Source organism: Argiope bruennichi, chromosome 9 (genome assembly GCF_947563725.1).
Source record: "Argiope bruennichi chromosome 9, qqArgBrue1.1, whole genome shotgun sequence".
In the NCBI taxonomy this organism is placed as follows: domain Eukaryota; kingdom Metazoa; phylum Arthropoda; class Arachnida; order Araneae; family Araneidae; genus Argiope; species Argiope bruennichi.
Genome location: NC_079159.1, coordinates 119,419,604 through 119,438,663, shown reverse-complemented (window position 1 = coordinate 119,438,663; position 19,060 = coordinate 119,419,604). Strand labels below are relative to the sequence as shown.

Sequence of the window (19,060 nt, the reverse complement as noted above, 5' to 3'; positions counted from 1 at the left end):
AAGCACTAATATACAAAAACCATAAGCTTTAAAACTATGTAATCCTATGCAAGTAAATAATTAACTCAGTCGGAATATATACAGGGTGATCAAGAAATAATAGGAGGTGTTCGGAGCCCTGTAGCGTGTTATGTACAGGACGAAATATAGCAAAATTTGGCCACCATACATATTAAAGAATGCGGTTTCGATTTGTCAAGGAAAAAAAATAGTACCAAAAAATTCCAATAGGGAAAATTCTGGAGCTGCGATTGAAAACTTCATTATGTCATTTTCGTATAAAGTTATTTTGTGACACGATATCGAGGATAAATAACAGGTTACGGAAATTCAAGTCATTTTGCAAAAATTCGCCCGTCGATGACGTTTTTACTACGACTCGATTGAAAGTGGATTGAAAGGTTTTCGATGGTGGCTCGCAGCATATCGGCATTTATACGTCTGTGCACATGAAAGCGAGCTTTGTCGCTTCATAATATCCGCCACGGTCATTTGTCATCAACTTCCAACTGAGCCAAAAAATCTCAAAGCAAACTCAAACTGGGTATTTCTGTCCCTGGGATTCTTGAATAGGTGTTATCTTATACGGATAAAATTTCAGGATCTTACACAATATCTTCTGTTTCGTCGAGAAGGGGTATCTGTTTGTCGTGATATTGAGCATGCACTGCTGGTAGCCTGTTTATTAGCTATCGAATGATCCATAAACGGCAGTTATAACTTCTTAAACTTGTTCCTGCTTGATCCCTTTACGTCCTCGGCCTAGTTGAGCATCAAGAATTCCTGCTGTTTCAAATCTTTCTATAAGATAGTCATGGTCATCGGTCCTCTATGTAACCGTTTTAACCGCCGGTATTCACGAAGAGCAGCACTGGCTATATATATATATATATATATATATATATATATATATATATATATATATATATATATATATAAGCATTATTTTATGTGAAGCAGAATGCAGTTTGAAGACAGTGAAGATACTTTTAATTTCGTAACGTCGTTTTATTTCATTTTGAAGAAGCAGGCGTATGTACAAGCGATGAGCACACAGAACGACACAGAAAAAGAATGAGGAAAAAGCTCTTGGACATTTCATCCCTGGTCTTATATAACCTATGATTTTGATAGGGAAAATATTTCTTCATAGTACCAATATATTAATAAGATTCTGATGGGAATTTCTGACGCATGTCAATCACATGTAAAGGAAACACAGGGATCTTTTAAAAAGAATGTGCTTACTGGACAGTTTTCTATCGCTTCACGCCTGAGCGTGAGAATGTGTCGGTGTTTAGCCGATTCAGCAATTTTACAAAGCTACTCTTGAATTAATTAAGTAAAGAAAGTGGAATTGGATCACGAAATAAGAGAATATTTTAGAATGAAGTTATTATGGACTAAATTAAGATAAAATCTTGGAAATTAATTAAATTGAAATTAAGAGTTTAAAATATCATCGCATATATATTTATATATAATATATATGATTAATGTAATAAGTTGGTGAATATAATTATAATCAAATGCAAATAAAGCAAATAAATAACAAAAATAATTCAGATAAATAAACAAAATAATTCATATAAATAACCAAATGCAGATAAAGAGTAAGCCAATCTGACATTTTAGTTATTTTGAAATAAAGTTAAAGAAATAAAATAAATAATAAAAAACTACTAAGAAATAAAGCCAAACTTAATTATTTCGCCATTATAAATTGAAGACTAAAAGAAATATACGATATAGATGCTAAAAAAATTAAATCAAGATTTTCAATATTCTATAAAATCGGTACTTTTGGCGTAATTCAGTATTTTAAATCTAGTTCCAAACAAAGCATTAAGCTATAATCTTATCACTTTAACCATGCATTTTTTGTAGCACTATCATTTGGGAATTTTTTTAGTTTTAAATTGTCTACGAAGATGATACAGGGTTATTCAAAATAATTGTACCGATTATAAATGACTACAATCACCATGCAAACAACACCAGGAAAAAAAAATATTAGGAAACACTACACAGAATGATGTAGTGATTGCGTTCTTAATGATTATTCCAGATAATCTTCCTCGCCTCATGGGAAACATTATACACTCCATTCCACAACTATAGGATTCTTTATGCCTATTTTCAATCCCACTTGGAGCACCTCAGATACTGGGATGAGAGGTTGCCGTGTAAATAAGCAGGCTCTCGCTTCCCCAGTGGGCACATTAATGGTGTGGGATCGAGTTACCTCCATAACAATTTTGGGTCGTATTAATTCCCGGTGGGGTGGACATATGGGCTACATCGTAATGGGGACCATTTTGCATTCATTTCTGTGCCTCGTTTAATTGTGGTGGTGACTCGCCATTCAGGCTAACCCTGTTGCTACAGCAAGTGAGAAGGATTCATTCATGGCTATATGTATTTTCTGTTCATGGAAAGGAGAAAACAAAAAAGTAATTTCAGAGGATTTAGACGTCTAACGCGAAACAGGCTGCTATTGAAAGTGCATGGAATGCTGCGGACATGCTTCAAAGTGGACATTTCGTGAATTAACCTAGTACTCAGATGTTGCCCGAGAGAACAAGAGAAGTGATATAGCGAAACTGTTACTTATGATAACTAAACTTTATTATGTTCAAGTTTTTCTCCCTATATTTGTTTGCAAAATGGAAATAGCTGTATGGCAATTGTAAACAGCAATTTTACTATGCTCATTGCAATTACGAATAATTGTTACAAATATATTAATAACACAAATAAAGTGGAGGAAATTTCTAGCCTTTTTTAAATTTCTGTTTCTTTTTATATTTAAGTTACTAGTAATCGGCTCTGTTCTTTGCCAATGAGTTAATCTAATGCCTACGTCATAGTCATCAAATAATATGCTCGAACACACGAGTGTCATTAATGAATGCTTGGTTAGTTTATGTGTACCGTCTAACTACTCAATTATATTTTAATACGCTTAATATGTAGAGCAATTCGAAACAATTGCATACATGTCTACAATCAGCTTGTAAACAAAGATAAGAATGTACAAATTTGAAGACAAAACAGAAACAAGCCTTAATTTCGTTTGATAATTTCTCGTAATAATTTCTCAGTGTGATTTCTCTTGGTTATACAGGAACAACTCTATGACTTTCAGTAATAGCTTCATGATTGATAAGAATATTAGCTTCGCTTTAATCCACCAGTAAAAGAACATTATTAGTCTGATTCATCCGAAATATGATTTTGTAGCATTCTGTTTCTTTTTACATAAAACCTAAACTCTAATACTAAAAAAATTCAATATTTTCTAGAGATTCACATATAATCCGCTGAATTCCTTGGCAATTGATGTCTAACTCAGAGTCTATGAAACTGCAACTGGTAGAAGCAAATTCTAGGTTATAGCAAACTATTACGAATTTAAGCGGCCATTTTATTTCAGTAAGAAATTTACTATTATGTTATATAATTATGCTAAAAATCATCATAAAATGAAATCCTTGATTGAGTGATGACTATAAATTTGATAAAATGTAATTTTTTAAAGCTATCATCTGTCAACTAGTATAAGAAATAGCCAATAATGATTTTTCTGTCAGTTTTAAATTTGTTTGAGTTGTATTTATATCACTATAATTCGACAGAATCGTTTAAGGAATCACAAAATAAGAGAATTCTAGTTACATTTTTTTGATTTTCTAATTTCCACTAACTAAATTACTCTTACTTCTTTTTACATGTTTTGAGTGTATTATACATTAAAATGTCAATTCAAACAAATCTTTACTACAAAGAAAGAGAACATGTGTCTGCTGGCCTCTACAAAGTAGACCTCAGTACCTATGTAGGGTTAGCAAAGTTGTCTTTTGGAAAAAAAGTTAATGTGTACCATGAAGTAATTATTTTTAAAATTTTAGTTAATTAAAAACTAAACATAAGGCACGTGTTTTTCATTGGTTACCTCTGAAAATATTGTTGTAAATAAGAGATTTTTACATTAAGTTAAAACCTAGAAGTTGTCATTTTAATAATACCGATTTATCTGTTGTGTCATTTTTCTCCAAAATTTTAAATTCTTTTACGCAATATTTTTTTATATCAATTTTCATTGTTTAGAGAAATTTAAAACCATTTTCATTGTTTCTACAATTTTTGCATCGCCTGTGTTTCTTCTGTTACTGAAAGCTAAGGATTACAAATTGTTTTTTTTCTATATTTTTAATATCTTTCTTTTAATTTTTAATTTTTAAATTTATTTCATTAAACCTTTTGTGGTATCTATTATAAACCCTTCTGAGATTGTTCAGTATTACTGACATGCTGAAATATTATGCAAGTTCTTTTACAATTTCCTTATTAGCATGTTTCAATACACCTAACATTTGGTTGAACTTTCTCATATAATGCAAGTAAAATAAGCAGTATTATTTTTATTCTGGAATCATCTGTACTTTAAATGAAAAATAAGAAAGTAAATTTACGACAAATCTTATCCGTATCCAAGTATGAAATAGCATTTCGTTGTTTAGATGATCTATAAGTTTGTCTTCTGAAAGCGCTGTCATGCGATTTAACACCATCAGAGAGGATCATCTAGATTATGAATTGACAGACAGATGTAAAGATATGAAAATAACACATATTAAATGATTATCACAATTTTATGCCGAAAATATTATAGAACAAGCTCCTACCAAAAGCAACGTTATGTTATTACAAATAAAGATGCTCGATTCATTTTATTAATGTACGAAGATAAAAATTTACTTAAAAATCTAACAGAATCTTCATTGACACAGAATCTGTACATTACAATACTCCAAACAATTGGAAATTAAAGCTATAAACTATGTCGGTGCGAACAAAATAATAAAACACCGTTTGAAAATATGACATCAGCATTGCTTTATGAAAGAGTGTTTTATTAAAGGTGAAAAGCGCAAGGTTGTTCAAAAGATTTTGTCACAGATCACAAATGTAAATTTTTTCTTCTAATGCAAACATTTTTTTTTTTTTTTTTAGATTTATCAAAATTTTTCCTTTGTACAATTATAATGTTTACTGTTGTTATAAGTCATCTATTCGCTGTGAAGATATTGTGGGAATGCATCAAATATATGAAATCATAAACAGTAGCCTTAGAGTTATTTCTAAACTAAAACTTAGATTCCGAACTTTATAATTCGAGTAAGAATTTTAAGGCCAGAAAAGAAAATTGAGAGAATGGACAAATCTTAAGTTGAGAATTAAAATATCATTTGGGTAATAATTATTAATCTTAAATACAAGTAAAAAAGGTAGCAAAATTTATTTGTAAATATTTTACTATCAGGAAATATTATAGAAGGCAGAGATCAATATGTAATCCTGAGTAAAAACTTAAAGGTCAGAATAAAAAATAACATATAAGAAAAAAAAAATTAGAAGTTTTTGTAGGAGTCATTTCTTCGAATTATTTCAAATATTCTTGTTTCCATGGACGAAATTAATTTTTGATAAGTTCGGGGCCTGTTTTATACTATTCATCTTCGATAAAAAAATTTCAGCTTTAATGATTATGTAAAATATCTTTCATTTACATAAACCCTTTTTCTTAAATCTACCCATAAGTTCTCTATTGGGTTAAGATCTGGTGACTGAGGTGGTCATTTCAAAGTTTCAACATTGATGATTTGGAGCCAACATTTTGTTCTGTTACTCGAATGAATAGTGCATTGCCTTGCTGATATTTCCAGTTTTCTCCAGCGAACTTTAGTATTTGGTAAAAGATGACTTGCGAGGAACTTTAGCATGCGTGTGAATTCTTCTTACTCAATACGAATGCAACTAAACCCACACCTTTCTAAGTAAAATAGCTCCTGGCCATCAAGGAACCTCCACTAATTGGCGTTTGGAAAATATTAAAAAAAACTATCGAAGGTGAAATCAGTTTCCTTTTATCAGGAGATATAAGGAAAAAAAATTTACCTCCTTCCTCGCCTTTTCTTCTTAGTTAATATTTCTAATCATTAATTCGAAGGATTAGAGTTACGAGAAGTAAAAAGGTGGGGGAAAACGAAATTAATGAGATCTTTCCAATTCAGATAACCTTTTTGAAAAGTTGAGTAGAAACTACATAGAAAACACTGTTAAAATCTGAAAATTATTTTATAGCTCTTAGTTTCAAAGTAATTGCGGTTATGAAAAACTTAGAAAACAATGTAGAAGTTGTTCGCTATGATGAGATGAAAATTCGTCTAATTTGAATTATCTTTCTGTTCTTAATAATACGGAAGTTATGAGGAATCTTGCCATTTTCATCACTTAAACTTTTTTGTAATTTGACTCGATGGTTCCAATCCAGTAAAAATAACTCCAGTCATTATACTTGCAAAGATTATATGGGAAAAGTATCAAAAATATATAAATAGGTAAATATAAACTTTTAAAGACGAATGATTGTGTACTATAAATTAAGATCGGAGAAATCATGGGAAATTTTTCCGACGGCCGTTACATTAATGTTATTTCAATGTGAAATCTATCAAAATAAGCATGAGTTGGCCACGGATAACTCTTGAGCTGTTGTGATTCTAGCTCTGCCAGCGCGGGTTTCAAGGGTTTTCGCCACAGAATATCCCCGAACTTGGAATCTCTAGGATTCCCTGTCGCTTGAAAGGAAATACGTAGGAGTATTTATTAAGAATTTTTTTTTTTAGTTTACATATACAATGCACATAAAAAGTAACTATATACAACATTATAATGATGAAGGAGGTGTTCGGTGGGGAGTATGAGTAGATGAAATCTATTGAAGTTAATATATTCTGGAGAAGAGCTTGGTTGAGAAAAGAAACGAGAATTTATACTGCGCTTGGGTCTGGAGAAATCAATTCCTCTTTCTCTTGTAGGAACCGCACAAGATTTCTAATTTTGACTTTGAAAAGATGTGGTGAGAGGGCAACTAGTGGCATAATGAAGGGGATCGCCTACTTCGCCGCAGCCACATTGATCCGATCCTTTAATATTGAATTTCTTGAAATATGAAGGGAAAGGGCCATGGCCAGTTGTAAAGATAATGTCAAGCCTGTTCCAAGATGATGGGCTAGAGGACATTTTGGAGATGATTTGATAGATGTTTCTGCTAGTTAAGTCATTGTCCCATTCATTCTTCTTGCCATCGCTATAGGCTCAATTCATTTAGAATACTTTTCAGATTGGCTTTTAGGAGCTGGGTATTGAACGGGCGTACCTGCAGAAATGGCCTGTTTGGCTAGGGAATCTGCAACCTCGTTTCCGTTGTGGCCCACATGTGCTTTAACCCATCCTAACTTAATAGAAGGTTGTAGGACCAGAATGGCTTGAATTTCCTGAACAATTGCGCTTTACGTGGAAAATAAGCTGATCGCTTTTAAGCTGGACTCGCCATCACTCCATATTTTAGCGTTATGATCGAATTGGCTAGCCCTTCCTTTATGGCCAGCAGCTCCGCCTGAAAGACAGAATTCTTTTCGTTCAGTTTGCCGAGCCACTGATAAGGGATTTGTTCGTTTTGGAATACGCAGTAGGCACAGCCGGTTTCCCCCTCAATTTTGGACCCGTCTGAGGCAAGGATAGCTAAAAAAAATGCTTTGAGCTAGAGGCTTGAAATTTGTTACACGGTTTTTACACTAAATGTGTAGATTTTCGACAAATTTTGTGCAAAATCCGTTCAGAGGAAGTCTGTCTGTACGGTTATTCGAATATAAATTAACACGCTAACTGCAAAATGAAGAAAGCTAGATGGACAAAATTAGGTATACTGATTCAACATCTGTAATGTAACAACAACGTTTGAGCCAAATCCAATGAGGAGTTGACCGTCGGTCTGTACTTTCAAAAAAATGTAAACGTGATAAAAACACAATGACTTAAATACATCAAATTGGTATTTGATTTTTTTGACTGCAAGTGTAGTCCTGTGCCAAATTTTAGCTTCAAATTTTATTTTTCGACTGGAAAAAAAAAGCATTTTTTTAAAGAAAAATAATCTTTATTAGAGAATATGTGAGAAAGTTTCAGAGTGACCATTCTCATTTTTTTTCATTGAGCGCTTACTAAGCGAGTTACAAGAGTTACAGTAGTGCTGTTTTCTATAAATTTCTTACTTGTTGCCACATTTTCTTTTTTAGATTATAGAAAAAAATCTATCAAACACAAATTTAAAAAATAATTATAAGCGCTGCTATAGCTTTACATCACATTTCCTGATTCTGAATTTTTTCTTACTCTTCGTTTATTTTTTTCATAGTTGAAGTGTTCCGTCTCGGATCTTTCTAATCAATAATATAAAATAAAACCGTACAAAAAACATCCCATTTTAATTTGTCGACTTAAGTCTTTCACATATGTGCCAATCGATAAATTGAATATTCATTTTTTTTTTTTTTTGTCCTTTCCATTTACATACCGCAAATTAAGAAAAACAGATGCAAAGAAAAAAAAATTAAATGACTCAAAAAACGACTCGAAGTCAGAATTCCCATCGCTACCGCCGCCACTTCAAGATAGGAATAGGGAAGTGGAGAAAGGGTGTGAGGAGATGACGCAATAAATCATTCTCCCAAGAAGCAGAGCTCTGCAGTTCTTCCCCCACCACTCCTAACTGGAGACCGCGAGAATTAGTTTTGGAGAAACATCAATATCTCTTAGAAAAAAAAATTTTTTTTTTTTTGGTGGTAGAGAGCGCTAAATTCATCAACGTCGCAGGCATTTTTCGCCAAGTCGTTTACTCTGGCTGTTTATTTATTCATTTTTCGACATTTTATTTGAAACAACAACTCTTTTTTCGAGTCTGAGAGGGTTAGGAATTTTTCATGAGGTTATGAAGGAAACACAATTATAGTGCCTTATCGTTGATCATTCTTTTGATCCGGTGTCATCTATTTTCTGGAAATTGTTTTCTGAGTGTATGGTTCTCTTCCTCTTTCTGATATGAGTGTCTTCTCTATTTTGCGATGTTTCTGGACTTATATAACGGATTAATTACTCTATTAAAACGGTTCTAGTCTCCCCCAACGAAAATGATATTGTGAAAAAGATCTGTAACGTTTCCCTCAACTATTTCGGAATATATCATCACACCAAGAAGATTTTTACAACTTAAAATTAAAAAAAAAAATTAGATTCTTTTTGACAGATTCTGTTTTTACCAGCTATTTCTTTTACTTATTAAAAATTTATCGAAATTGATTTAAAACAATTTTTAACAATGCTTTGTTGTAGTATCAAACATGTTTCACTCTAAATCATATCACGTGCTTTTCAGTGTTAAAGTATTTTTTGTATATTTTTACTCTTGCTTTTATTTCATAATTAGGGATTGCAATACCGGTATACCGAATACGTATGGCTCAAATGGCTCAAAATACCGGTATACTGAATACCGGTATTTTGAGTCATTTGTACAATTTTGTAATACCGGTATTCACAAGTTTAAATACTGTTTTTTGGTATTGACAAGAATTTTTTTAATTGTCTCCACTATATGTTCACGTGATAACACTTATATACATGTGAAGAAAAAAAAAATGAACTAAATAGTATCTAATAGGGGAAATCCAAGGTCAAAGCAGAATACCGGAAATGCTCTTATCGTTCCGAGTTTCACTCCTTTTAATGAGATGGAATCGTCGAAATGTTGACGAACAGTATGTGAACCATCCAAGGAGGAGGAGGGTCAAAATTATCCTATTACAGCTCCGAGAAATACCACACACAAGCGTAGGATTCGTAGTCTGATATTCATATCTGTGAAACCAAGGTTGTAGTTGTGAAGAAAGTGCGTAATATTTCGATATTTTTTAAATTGGTAAGTTTGTTATTCACATTGTATTTGCATATTACACTTTAGGGTTCAAAATATTTTTCAGATTTATTATTATATACTCATGAATAATAACCCATAATAATGAATAAGAAAAACTTTAAAGAACATAAACAATCAGTTAATAATACTTCGGTTTAGTTTCATTATTTATATGATGAAAAGAATATGGTGGTGCAATGTAAAAAATGTTTTAAGAGTTATTAAAGTGAACGGAGGAAGTACAAGCGAACGCCATACACATTTAAAAACGAGACATGATACAAATTTGTGAAAGAGGAAAGAATATAATTGCGATGAGAATACAAATTTAAGCACAGTTTCTAAGCCCAAGCCATCAGGTATTTTAAATTAATTTGAAAAAAAAAAAGATAATTTGGATGAAACTATAAGTAAAATGACAGCATTAGATGGTTTGCCATTTCGAGTGTTTTGCACTTCAACTGAATTAAGAAAATCACTATCCGGAAGAGGTTTAAAAAATCTACCAACATCAATAAACACTATAAGAAGTAACGGTGTTCGCAATTCTTTGAATCATGAGCTGTTACAATTAAAAATAAATGGTGAAAAATTTAATGCTACATTTGATGAATGGACAAGTGTAAGAAATAGACACTATTTAAATATAAATATTCATTCAGAAAAAAAAAATTGGAATTTAGGACTTACACATGTCTCGGGAAGTATGCCAGCCGAAAAATGTATGGAAGTGTTTAAATCTAAATTAGCGAAACATGGATTATCCCTGAAAGAAGATATTGTATCCATAAAGAGTGATGGAGCAACAATTATGAAAAAAATTGGAAAGTTGATTGGTGCAAATCAGCAATTGTGCTATGCTCATGGAATTGAATTAGGAGTAATAGATGTATTATACCAAAAAAATAAAGAACAAAAGAATCCAAACACTGTGGATATAGAAACTTCGACTTTGAAGAGAGTTAGAGTGATATTGACAATGAAGATAATGGATTTAATATACTTAACTATAATAAACTTAAGAATAGCTGTTAACTGATACTATTAATTAGGATTGAAGGTCCCAGAGCTTTTTCAGAAGTCGAATATAACAACTTAATGAGAGAGTGAGAGAGATAGAATGGTTTCATAAAATCTTTATAGTATTTTAAATTAAAATGGAAAAACGTGTTGCTCTAAAGAATTTCAAAATCTCATAGCTTCTCGAAAAATTATAAATAGTTCTGAATGTTTTACAGAAAGTTTTTTTTAAAAATAATCTTTAAGCAACGATGTTTCTCAATATAAATAAGGTAAAAAATCGCATTTAAATACCTCCCTTTTCCATGTTTTGGATAATATATATTGAGTTCACAGCACGAAAGCTTTATAATTGGCCGCTGCCATTATAAAGCTTTCTCAGTGAAAACAGATTCTTAAAATAATAATAATAATAATAAATAGATTTTCAATTAATTTCTATGAAATCTATTCAATAGTTGATATTGCTACAGGGTATAAAAGTTTTGATTGAACATGTTTTGAGTTTTGATGAAACATGTTATGTTTGATTTTTGGATTTCGAAATTTGAAATCGCTTCCCAGTTAACCCTGAGTAGATTTACCATTGAATAAAGAACAGAAGACAGATAATTTCAATGCAGTGCCATCATAAATTTGATACCTGAGACTTCCCAATGATATTAATGCATCTTGGTACCTAAAGCAGTTATCAAACAAATACACGATTTATAAAAGAATATGAGAAAAATATAAATTTCTAGACTGACAAAGTTGCGAAAAATTTTACTCAGATTTCTACTGGAATGTTGTCAGCTTATATTATTAAACCGACATATAACATAAAATTTAAATCTGAAAGTGATTCTGAAATGTTATTTTATATTATTTAAGCAAAATAAGTAGTTTTTACATACGTTCGAATTGCTTAAGATAACTAACAAAATTACTTGCTTATAGTTGAAAGCAAAAGACAACTAATTAGAACTTTGAAAACTTATTATTGCCCCTTATAAGTTCTTTACAATTTGTGTAAAACGTGCAGAAAAGACTGTCATTAAATGTCTTTTCTGTACGATGAAATCATTTGCACCTTCATTACTTGGTCCAGGAAATGAGTAGGGAACCAAATATCCATTTTTGTTTCTTTTAAGAACTGGCCAAATTGTTCCACATGACAAGCCAGTTCCATTTTAAGGTATGTAGTTTGCTGCATTAAAAAAATATTAAATAAACCCTTATAGGATATAAATTCCTTGTTGTTCTGCCAATATAAATTTATGTGAATAGTGAACCTCCACTTCGCTCGATGATGTTCGTCCAAAATAAATATCAAATAAGATATGAAATAAATAGACTTTCATCATTTCGTATTTATAATTATTAATAATTATTGAAATATAAAAATAAACTCCTAATAAAATTTTCAGCTTAATAATAATTTACGAAAATTATCCACTTACTTTTTTTTAGGAAGAATAACAATGGGGAATGAAAATCCAACATCTTTTTCTGTACAGCAAAATTGTAACCGTAACTCATAAACGGTTAACTTTTCTTATTAATGTTTCATAAGCTTGGCACAGACTTAACTCTTGTGCCAGTAAAACCCAACAACCAACCAATCAACCATCAACATCCAAAGATATATATATATATATATATATATATATATATATATATATATATATATATATATATATATATATTAATATTGTATGAAAATTAGGCAAATTTTGTATGAAAATAAAATAGGAATCAATTTGCTGCGCTTCAAACCGAAGCTGATTTGGCTGCAGCTCTAGACCCTCTGAATCGAAAGCCTCCAAAATCGCCTCTAAATCGAAGCCTCAGGCCCAAAAGCCTTTGAATCGAAAATCCCCAAAATCGCCTGTAAATCGAAGCCTCAGGCCCTAGAGCCTTTGAATCGAAAGCCCAAGATCTTCTGAATCACTTCATATCCTAAATCAATCAGTCAGCGCAGCAGCCTTCCACGAGCTATTTGCAAACCAGCCCCGACCTGTGTTTCTCTAGCTGTTTAATTCCTTTTTATTAGCTTAATAATTCACGTTCTCATTGCGTTTTGACTTTTTTTGGTTGGTCATCGTATTTTAGTATGAAAAAGTAAGCAAAGATCATCGAGCTTTCAGAGTGAAAAACATTCTAGATAAAATAATGGAAATGTGACTTTAAAAAATAATATCTGGAAGTTCGGAGCTCTTATGGACGAGTCGCCACTGCTTCGTAATCACTTCATACAGCTTGCGATTACATAAATATGTTTAATGTTCCTTGAAAGAGGGCTAAATTTCTACCGGTGCAACTACCAATACTAATCTTACCATATACAAAAGTCCTTGCAGCTAACCTATTGTGAAAGAGATTTTGTATTATATTGTTATAATAGTATAATACGTATATACAATACTATATTGTGTGATATCGTGTGTTATTTTGATAATAAAAAGCGTTCATATCAATCTTTACTATGAATTTCTTCATTCAAAAACATCAAGATATCTAAGGAAAAAACTTAACATCTATAATACAAGACCACCGTTGAGATTATTTGATTTCTTTAGTGTATTGCTTGCATAAATTTATATCATTATTTATCGTTTCGCCATAATCCATCAAAAAATATGACAAGGCCCCGAAAATCAACTCTTATGAAAGCTTTCTCTAAAAAATTTATATTGTATCCATAAAATAATACATTAAGCTTGGCATTCCATTAAACAGCAAAAAAAAAAAAGTTAAAAATGTATTACCTTTCTCGGAAAGGGATCTGTTCTTTTTCTAACACGAATAAAAGAAAGATCCACTAATCCTTCTTGTTTCTGTTCCTCCAAAAAGAAGTTCCATTTTCAAAAACAAAACCCCTTTCTCTTTCTCTGCACATTCAAACCATCCATCATCACTGTCTGATTGGTCTTGGGTGTCATAAACCATCTTCTTGATGCCTCCCCTCCTTCTTTTAAGAAGCGAAAGAAAAGCCTTTTTTTACGAATAATCGAAGAAACGCACTCTGAACTCTTTCCTCTAATGCATCCCTTTGTTCTATGGATATTTTTATTTGTCAAACATCTGGGATAGAAAATTGAGCGAAAGAGTTTTTTTTTTTTTTCATTTAAATCGTCCAATGGAAATATTGAAGAAGTTTGACAGATTCGATGGAAAATAAACCTGAAATCAGTTTTATTCGGAGATGTATTTTCTTGCGAAAGGGAAGTGAAATGAAGTAGCAGTTTTGTAGCAGAATATCAAGAAAATTCTAGTATATATATATATATATATATATATATATATATATATATATATATATATATATATATATATATATATATATATATATATATATATATATATATATATATATATATATATATACTAGAATTCAATTTCCCGAATTTTTTTTTCTGTAGCTGTAATATTTAAGTTGAATAGACAAACTGCGCAATCTTAACACCACGCTAAGCATGTATCAGTCACTAATAGAGGTTTGCCAACTTGTAAATAACGTGTATTAATTCTTATATACAGAGCGTTCCAAATTGCGAGGATGGGATGGATTCGATATTACATTTCTTCTCATTTAAACTGTCACAGCATCTGTGCAAATGTGGCGCATATCTCAGCATCTGGATCAACAGCAACCTAGATCTCATCCAGGGTGATTTCTGTGGGGTATTTTTCTGATGTAAAAGAAAAATCTAAGAAAGTGGCGTTTTTCAACAGATGTCGAGTTTCTGGCTATAGTACAGTTTTGCTTTAAAAAAGCAACCGAAAAATAATTTAGAACGGCTATCTTTAGGAAGCTGCAAGAAACTACAAGTTTCTGTGGGAAAAATGCAGGTCATCTTACTTATACGTCTTAATCCTATTAATGTAGGTCCTCATTCTTTGATAATAATGCTGAGGTGCTATATCCAGCTAGAAGTACAGTTCTTCATTTGGAATGAAGAACTGTACTTCTAGTCTCTTGAATATTTGACACAACACATTTCTACAGCGAGTTCAAATAAGTCATGACATTCTTAGAGAAGACTAATCGAAAATCAGAAAAATCACATTACCCAATTAGCATTTGATAAATACCGGGTGCGGCATAAATTCGTGCAAACTTTAAAAATTCATAATAAAAAAAGTAATGCTCGAAAAAAAATTGTGGTTTGCGGGAATAAGTTCAGAGAGCCTCTGGATTTTGTTATTTCCATTTATAAAGGTGCATTTAGAAAATGACCGATAGATGGAGCTCACACGTCATACCGAGACGGTTTATGCAAATCGAGCATTAGTGGTTAAACTTTTTTATAAGAACGGTGAATCCGCGACTAAAGTATTGTGACAGTTACTAACGGTGAAAGGAATTAAGGCGAAGAAAAACCCAATTTCATCGAATGGGATATTGAATTCAGTTCCTCGTTTTGAGGAAACGGGAAGATTAGAGGATAATCCACGAAGTAGCAGACCATCCGTTTGCGCAGACAGCGTCGGTGTTATCCAAAGGGTCATGAGAAATGTGGCAGCCGAGACTTCGACGGGGAGTCGCAGTGCACGTGAAGCAGGAAAAGTAACAGGAATTCCGGAAAGGTCGATCCGACGCATTCTGCATCCGTACAAGATAGAGGCATTTCACCAGTTGTTGCCAGCAGATTGCGGGAAACGACAAGCCTTTACAACATGGGTGCTCGCACAAATAGAAAGTGACCCAGAATGGTTACTGAACATCATGTGGACAGATGAACCCCACTTTTCATTGCATGATGACGTCAGTACGCAAAACAGTCGTTTCTGGGCGACGTCAAACCCTCGTGCGCACAGGTTTTTGAATAAAATTAAGTGGAACTGGATGTAGACAATTGGCAACAATATGTATTTAAGGGTTAAATTAATTTATGAAAAGGGATTACTTTAAGATAAAAATTGCTTTTAAAAAGGAATAAAAATATTGTATTGATTATATTTATTATTGAACTGACAGTAACTCTTAATATTGCAAATCAGTAAATTTGAGTAATGAAATTAGATGTAATGTTACTAATTGTTGATACCAGCTTTATTTAAAGAGGGTGAGGAATCTTCCGCGACACCAAATAGTCTTGCACTCTGAAACAAACAAGAATGGCATAAATAAGGAACAAGAATATTTACGAAATCTTCACAAGTAACAAATCTTGGTTCTAAAATGTTTAAGCTATGCCATTTAGAAATAAGGAGAGTTGTAAAACATAGAAAGTATATAAGCTAGATCATTTCGATTTCTCTTTGAGATATCTCATTTTGCTAGATGTGTAACCACGAGCTCGATTTAATTCAAAAGTTATGCATTTGATTCACGAGCATATGACTTCCGTTGCTGTGTTGTGGAAGTTTGGAGAGGGCTTTTAAGTACCTGCTCAGATATCGTCCTCGTCATATGACCGCGGTTCAAAAGTACGAGGTCCATCTCATCCGTCCCATCTTGGGCTCATCATCCCAGGTCCTCCCCATCGAGATCCCGGTTTTAAGGCCCTAGTGTTGCTTTAAGAAAGGGACATTAATATAACTAAACTAAAATCAAATCAAGATCATATGAAAGAACATTCATACTTGCACATATGAAGCGTCTGTTGGATTGACTGAAAATATTCTTTTGTTTGTAATTTAACTTATGTATTGCTTTTAAAATGTTCATAGCAGTTTCTGAGAAATATCTAACTGTTAAAGATAACTGTTTACCTTAAAGAGATTTTACTTCTCTTTAAGATTTTTCTTAAAGAGATTACTATTAGTTTTATGGTTAACGTCTCAGCTAAGAAATTAATTTGCTCTTGCATAAAAGCGGCGAAGAACGTTTTCGGAATTTATTTTCCGGAAAGCAGCGAATAAAATTTGGGGTAGCTTAGCGCAGTTCTTCGTTAATTGAGAGCGGAAACAAGAAAACATCAACCTGATTTAATCTTCCGTTCATCGCGTTGCTCGTGATAAACTAGCTCCAAATATTAATTAATTTCTGACTTCGGCTCAGTTCCTTTGGGAATTTTGTGTAGATGTTCTTAACAAGCGGATTCAAGGAATCTGATGACATGTAGTTTCATTACAGGAATTCTACTTCATCCACTAGATAAAGTAGATCAAACTGGCAGGGATGCGATGCATTCAGATCCTATTTTATTTTGAAAATGAAATATTACTATAACACAGCATTTTGCTTGATAATTAGATATCATATTTTAAAGACTCATTCTTTTATGCCTTTTGTGTCCATTCGCCTTTTTAATTATATTGGTCATCTTAAAATAACCTTTAGTTAGTTAAGCCTGAAAGAATAATTTCAAAAGTACCGCAGAATTTTGAAAACTGAATAACTCATGCCGAAAAAAACCATTGTTCCAAAATTATAATTGTATTTACTGATTGAAAGATACTTCTTTCCTAACATAGATTTTATAATGAAGTTTTATGATACTTTTGTATTTGTAAATGCTTATATTAATTCTAAATAAATAATTTTTATAATATGTTCTTAACTCTTATATTTGCTTTTTTGTTAAATTCTTTGTTAATTCTACTCTTAAGTTCTTTGTTATTCATGATTAATATGAGTCGAATTATTAATTGTTACTTTTAACTGTTATTACGGTTTGGATTGTATTTTTATGCACTGGCTAGTTTGTTTGTGTTATCACGTAGTAGCAATTTGGCAGAGAATCCTGCACATAGACAGCTATAAATTGGCGCATCTCTGATCAGGTCCGCACCAAGCCTAATCGGTGCCATCGCCTAAATGTCTAAAAAGGGTTTATGAGTATGAGTAGTGGCGATATTAGGAGAAAATGGCGTATGCTTAACACTTGAAATAAAATTTCATTGTCATTAAAATATGAAAAAAATTACGGTTTATTATTATTATTTTTAATATATAAACATTTTGTGCTTTGCTGAATTGATACTTCACATTTATTGAAAAATTATATATATAAACCCATTTAATATTAATTATATTGCTCAACACTGTTATCTTACAATTAGAAACAATTCATTTCCATATGTAAAAATGTATAGGTAAAGAAATATATGTCATGTAGAAATATAGATAAATAAATAATATTTCTATTTAATTATTTTTTAACATTAAACTCGATTGATACACTAAATCTAATCTTTTCACGTATTGAAAATAGATTTAATGTTTCTTTCAGATTTTATGACGTTAAGAAAGTATATAACACACACACACACACACACACACACACACACACACACACACACACACACACACACACACACACACACACACACACACACACACACACACACACACACACGCACACACACACACACACACACACACACACACACACACACACACACACACACACACACACACACACACACACACACACACACACACAGATTGAAACTGTTTTAAAACAAAATTTCAATATGTAGTACGATTTAGTTTACAGAAATTGAGTTCGTCGGGTTTGGTTTTAAACAAAAAAAAACTTTGTTATAGATTTAAAAATGAATCTATATATAATTTTTGTAAAATATCATCTTAATAGAAATAATTGCAAGATTTGCTAAGTAGATTTCAAAGTAATTACAGCTATTGAGATTCCTCGCTGCTACAGTTATTGAGATTGGAATTGTTAATAAAATGCATAAAACAGTACAAATGCTCAGAAGAGGGCTGAGTTAAAATTTTTTTTACAACGATTTAGCTTACAGCGTCAGCCAGCAATAACTGCATTTACTCCAAAATTTTACAAAAAACTGTAATGCAAGCATCAATTTTATGGTACAAGTTTAATATCGATTTAATTTTTATCAGTTAGTACTTCTTTCAGTTTTTGAATCGTTCAGCGCATTTATTAAAACAAACAAACAAAAAAAATCTTTTGCAAAAATTGAAAAACTTCTGAATGGGAAAATTGGATATCAAGTCTATTTCTTAAAGACGATATCTCAACATTTGGCATTCCAAAACAAAACAAAAAGAGTATTTTAAAATTCACTTATTCGTTCTGCATAGACTTAAAGAAAAAGAAAAATCCGTTTTATTTAGGTCTAAATGTTTTTTGTCTTTTAAAACTTGTATCAACGTCTAAAGAAGATGCTAATTCTTCGTTATCCGTGAGCATTTCGTTGAAGTCTTTATCAGATATAGACTCTCTCAAAAAGCTGTTTCATTTATTTACTTTCAGAGTTTCAGAAATGCTATAAGTTTTAGCTTGAAGACAACCTTAGTTTTTT

General features: G+C 31.8%; 1 protein-coding gene across 2 annotated transcripts in view; it reads left to right on the top strand.

The window, feature by feature from the left end:
- Nucleotides 1-19,060, top strand: part of LOC129985243 (leucine-rich repeat-containing protein let-4-like) — a 57,608-nt gene that overhangs the window by 654 nt on the left and 37,894 nt on the right. Inside the window, exon 1 of one of the 2 annotated variants that reach the window (XM_056095203.1) lies at nucleotides 9,693-9,823. The exons of the other annotated variant lie outside the window; for it this stretch is intronic. The gene's annotated coding sequence lies outside the window, so the exon portion shown is untranslated. Of the gene's footprint in view, nucleotides 1-9,692; nucleotides 9,824-19,060 lie in introns of those variants that run through there. 2 annotated transcript variants of the gene reach the window in all.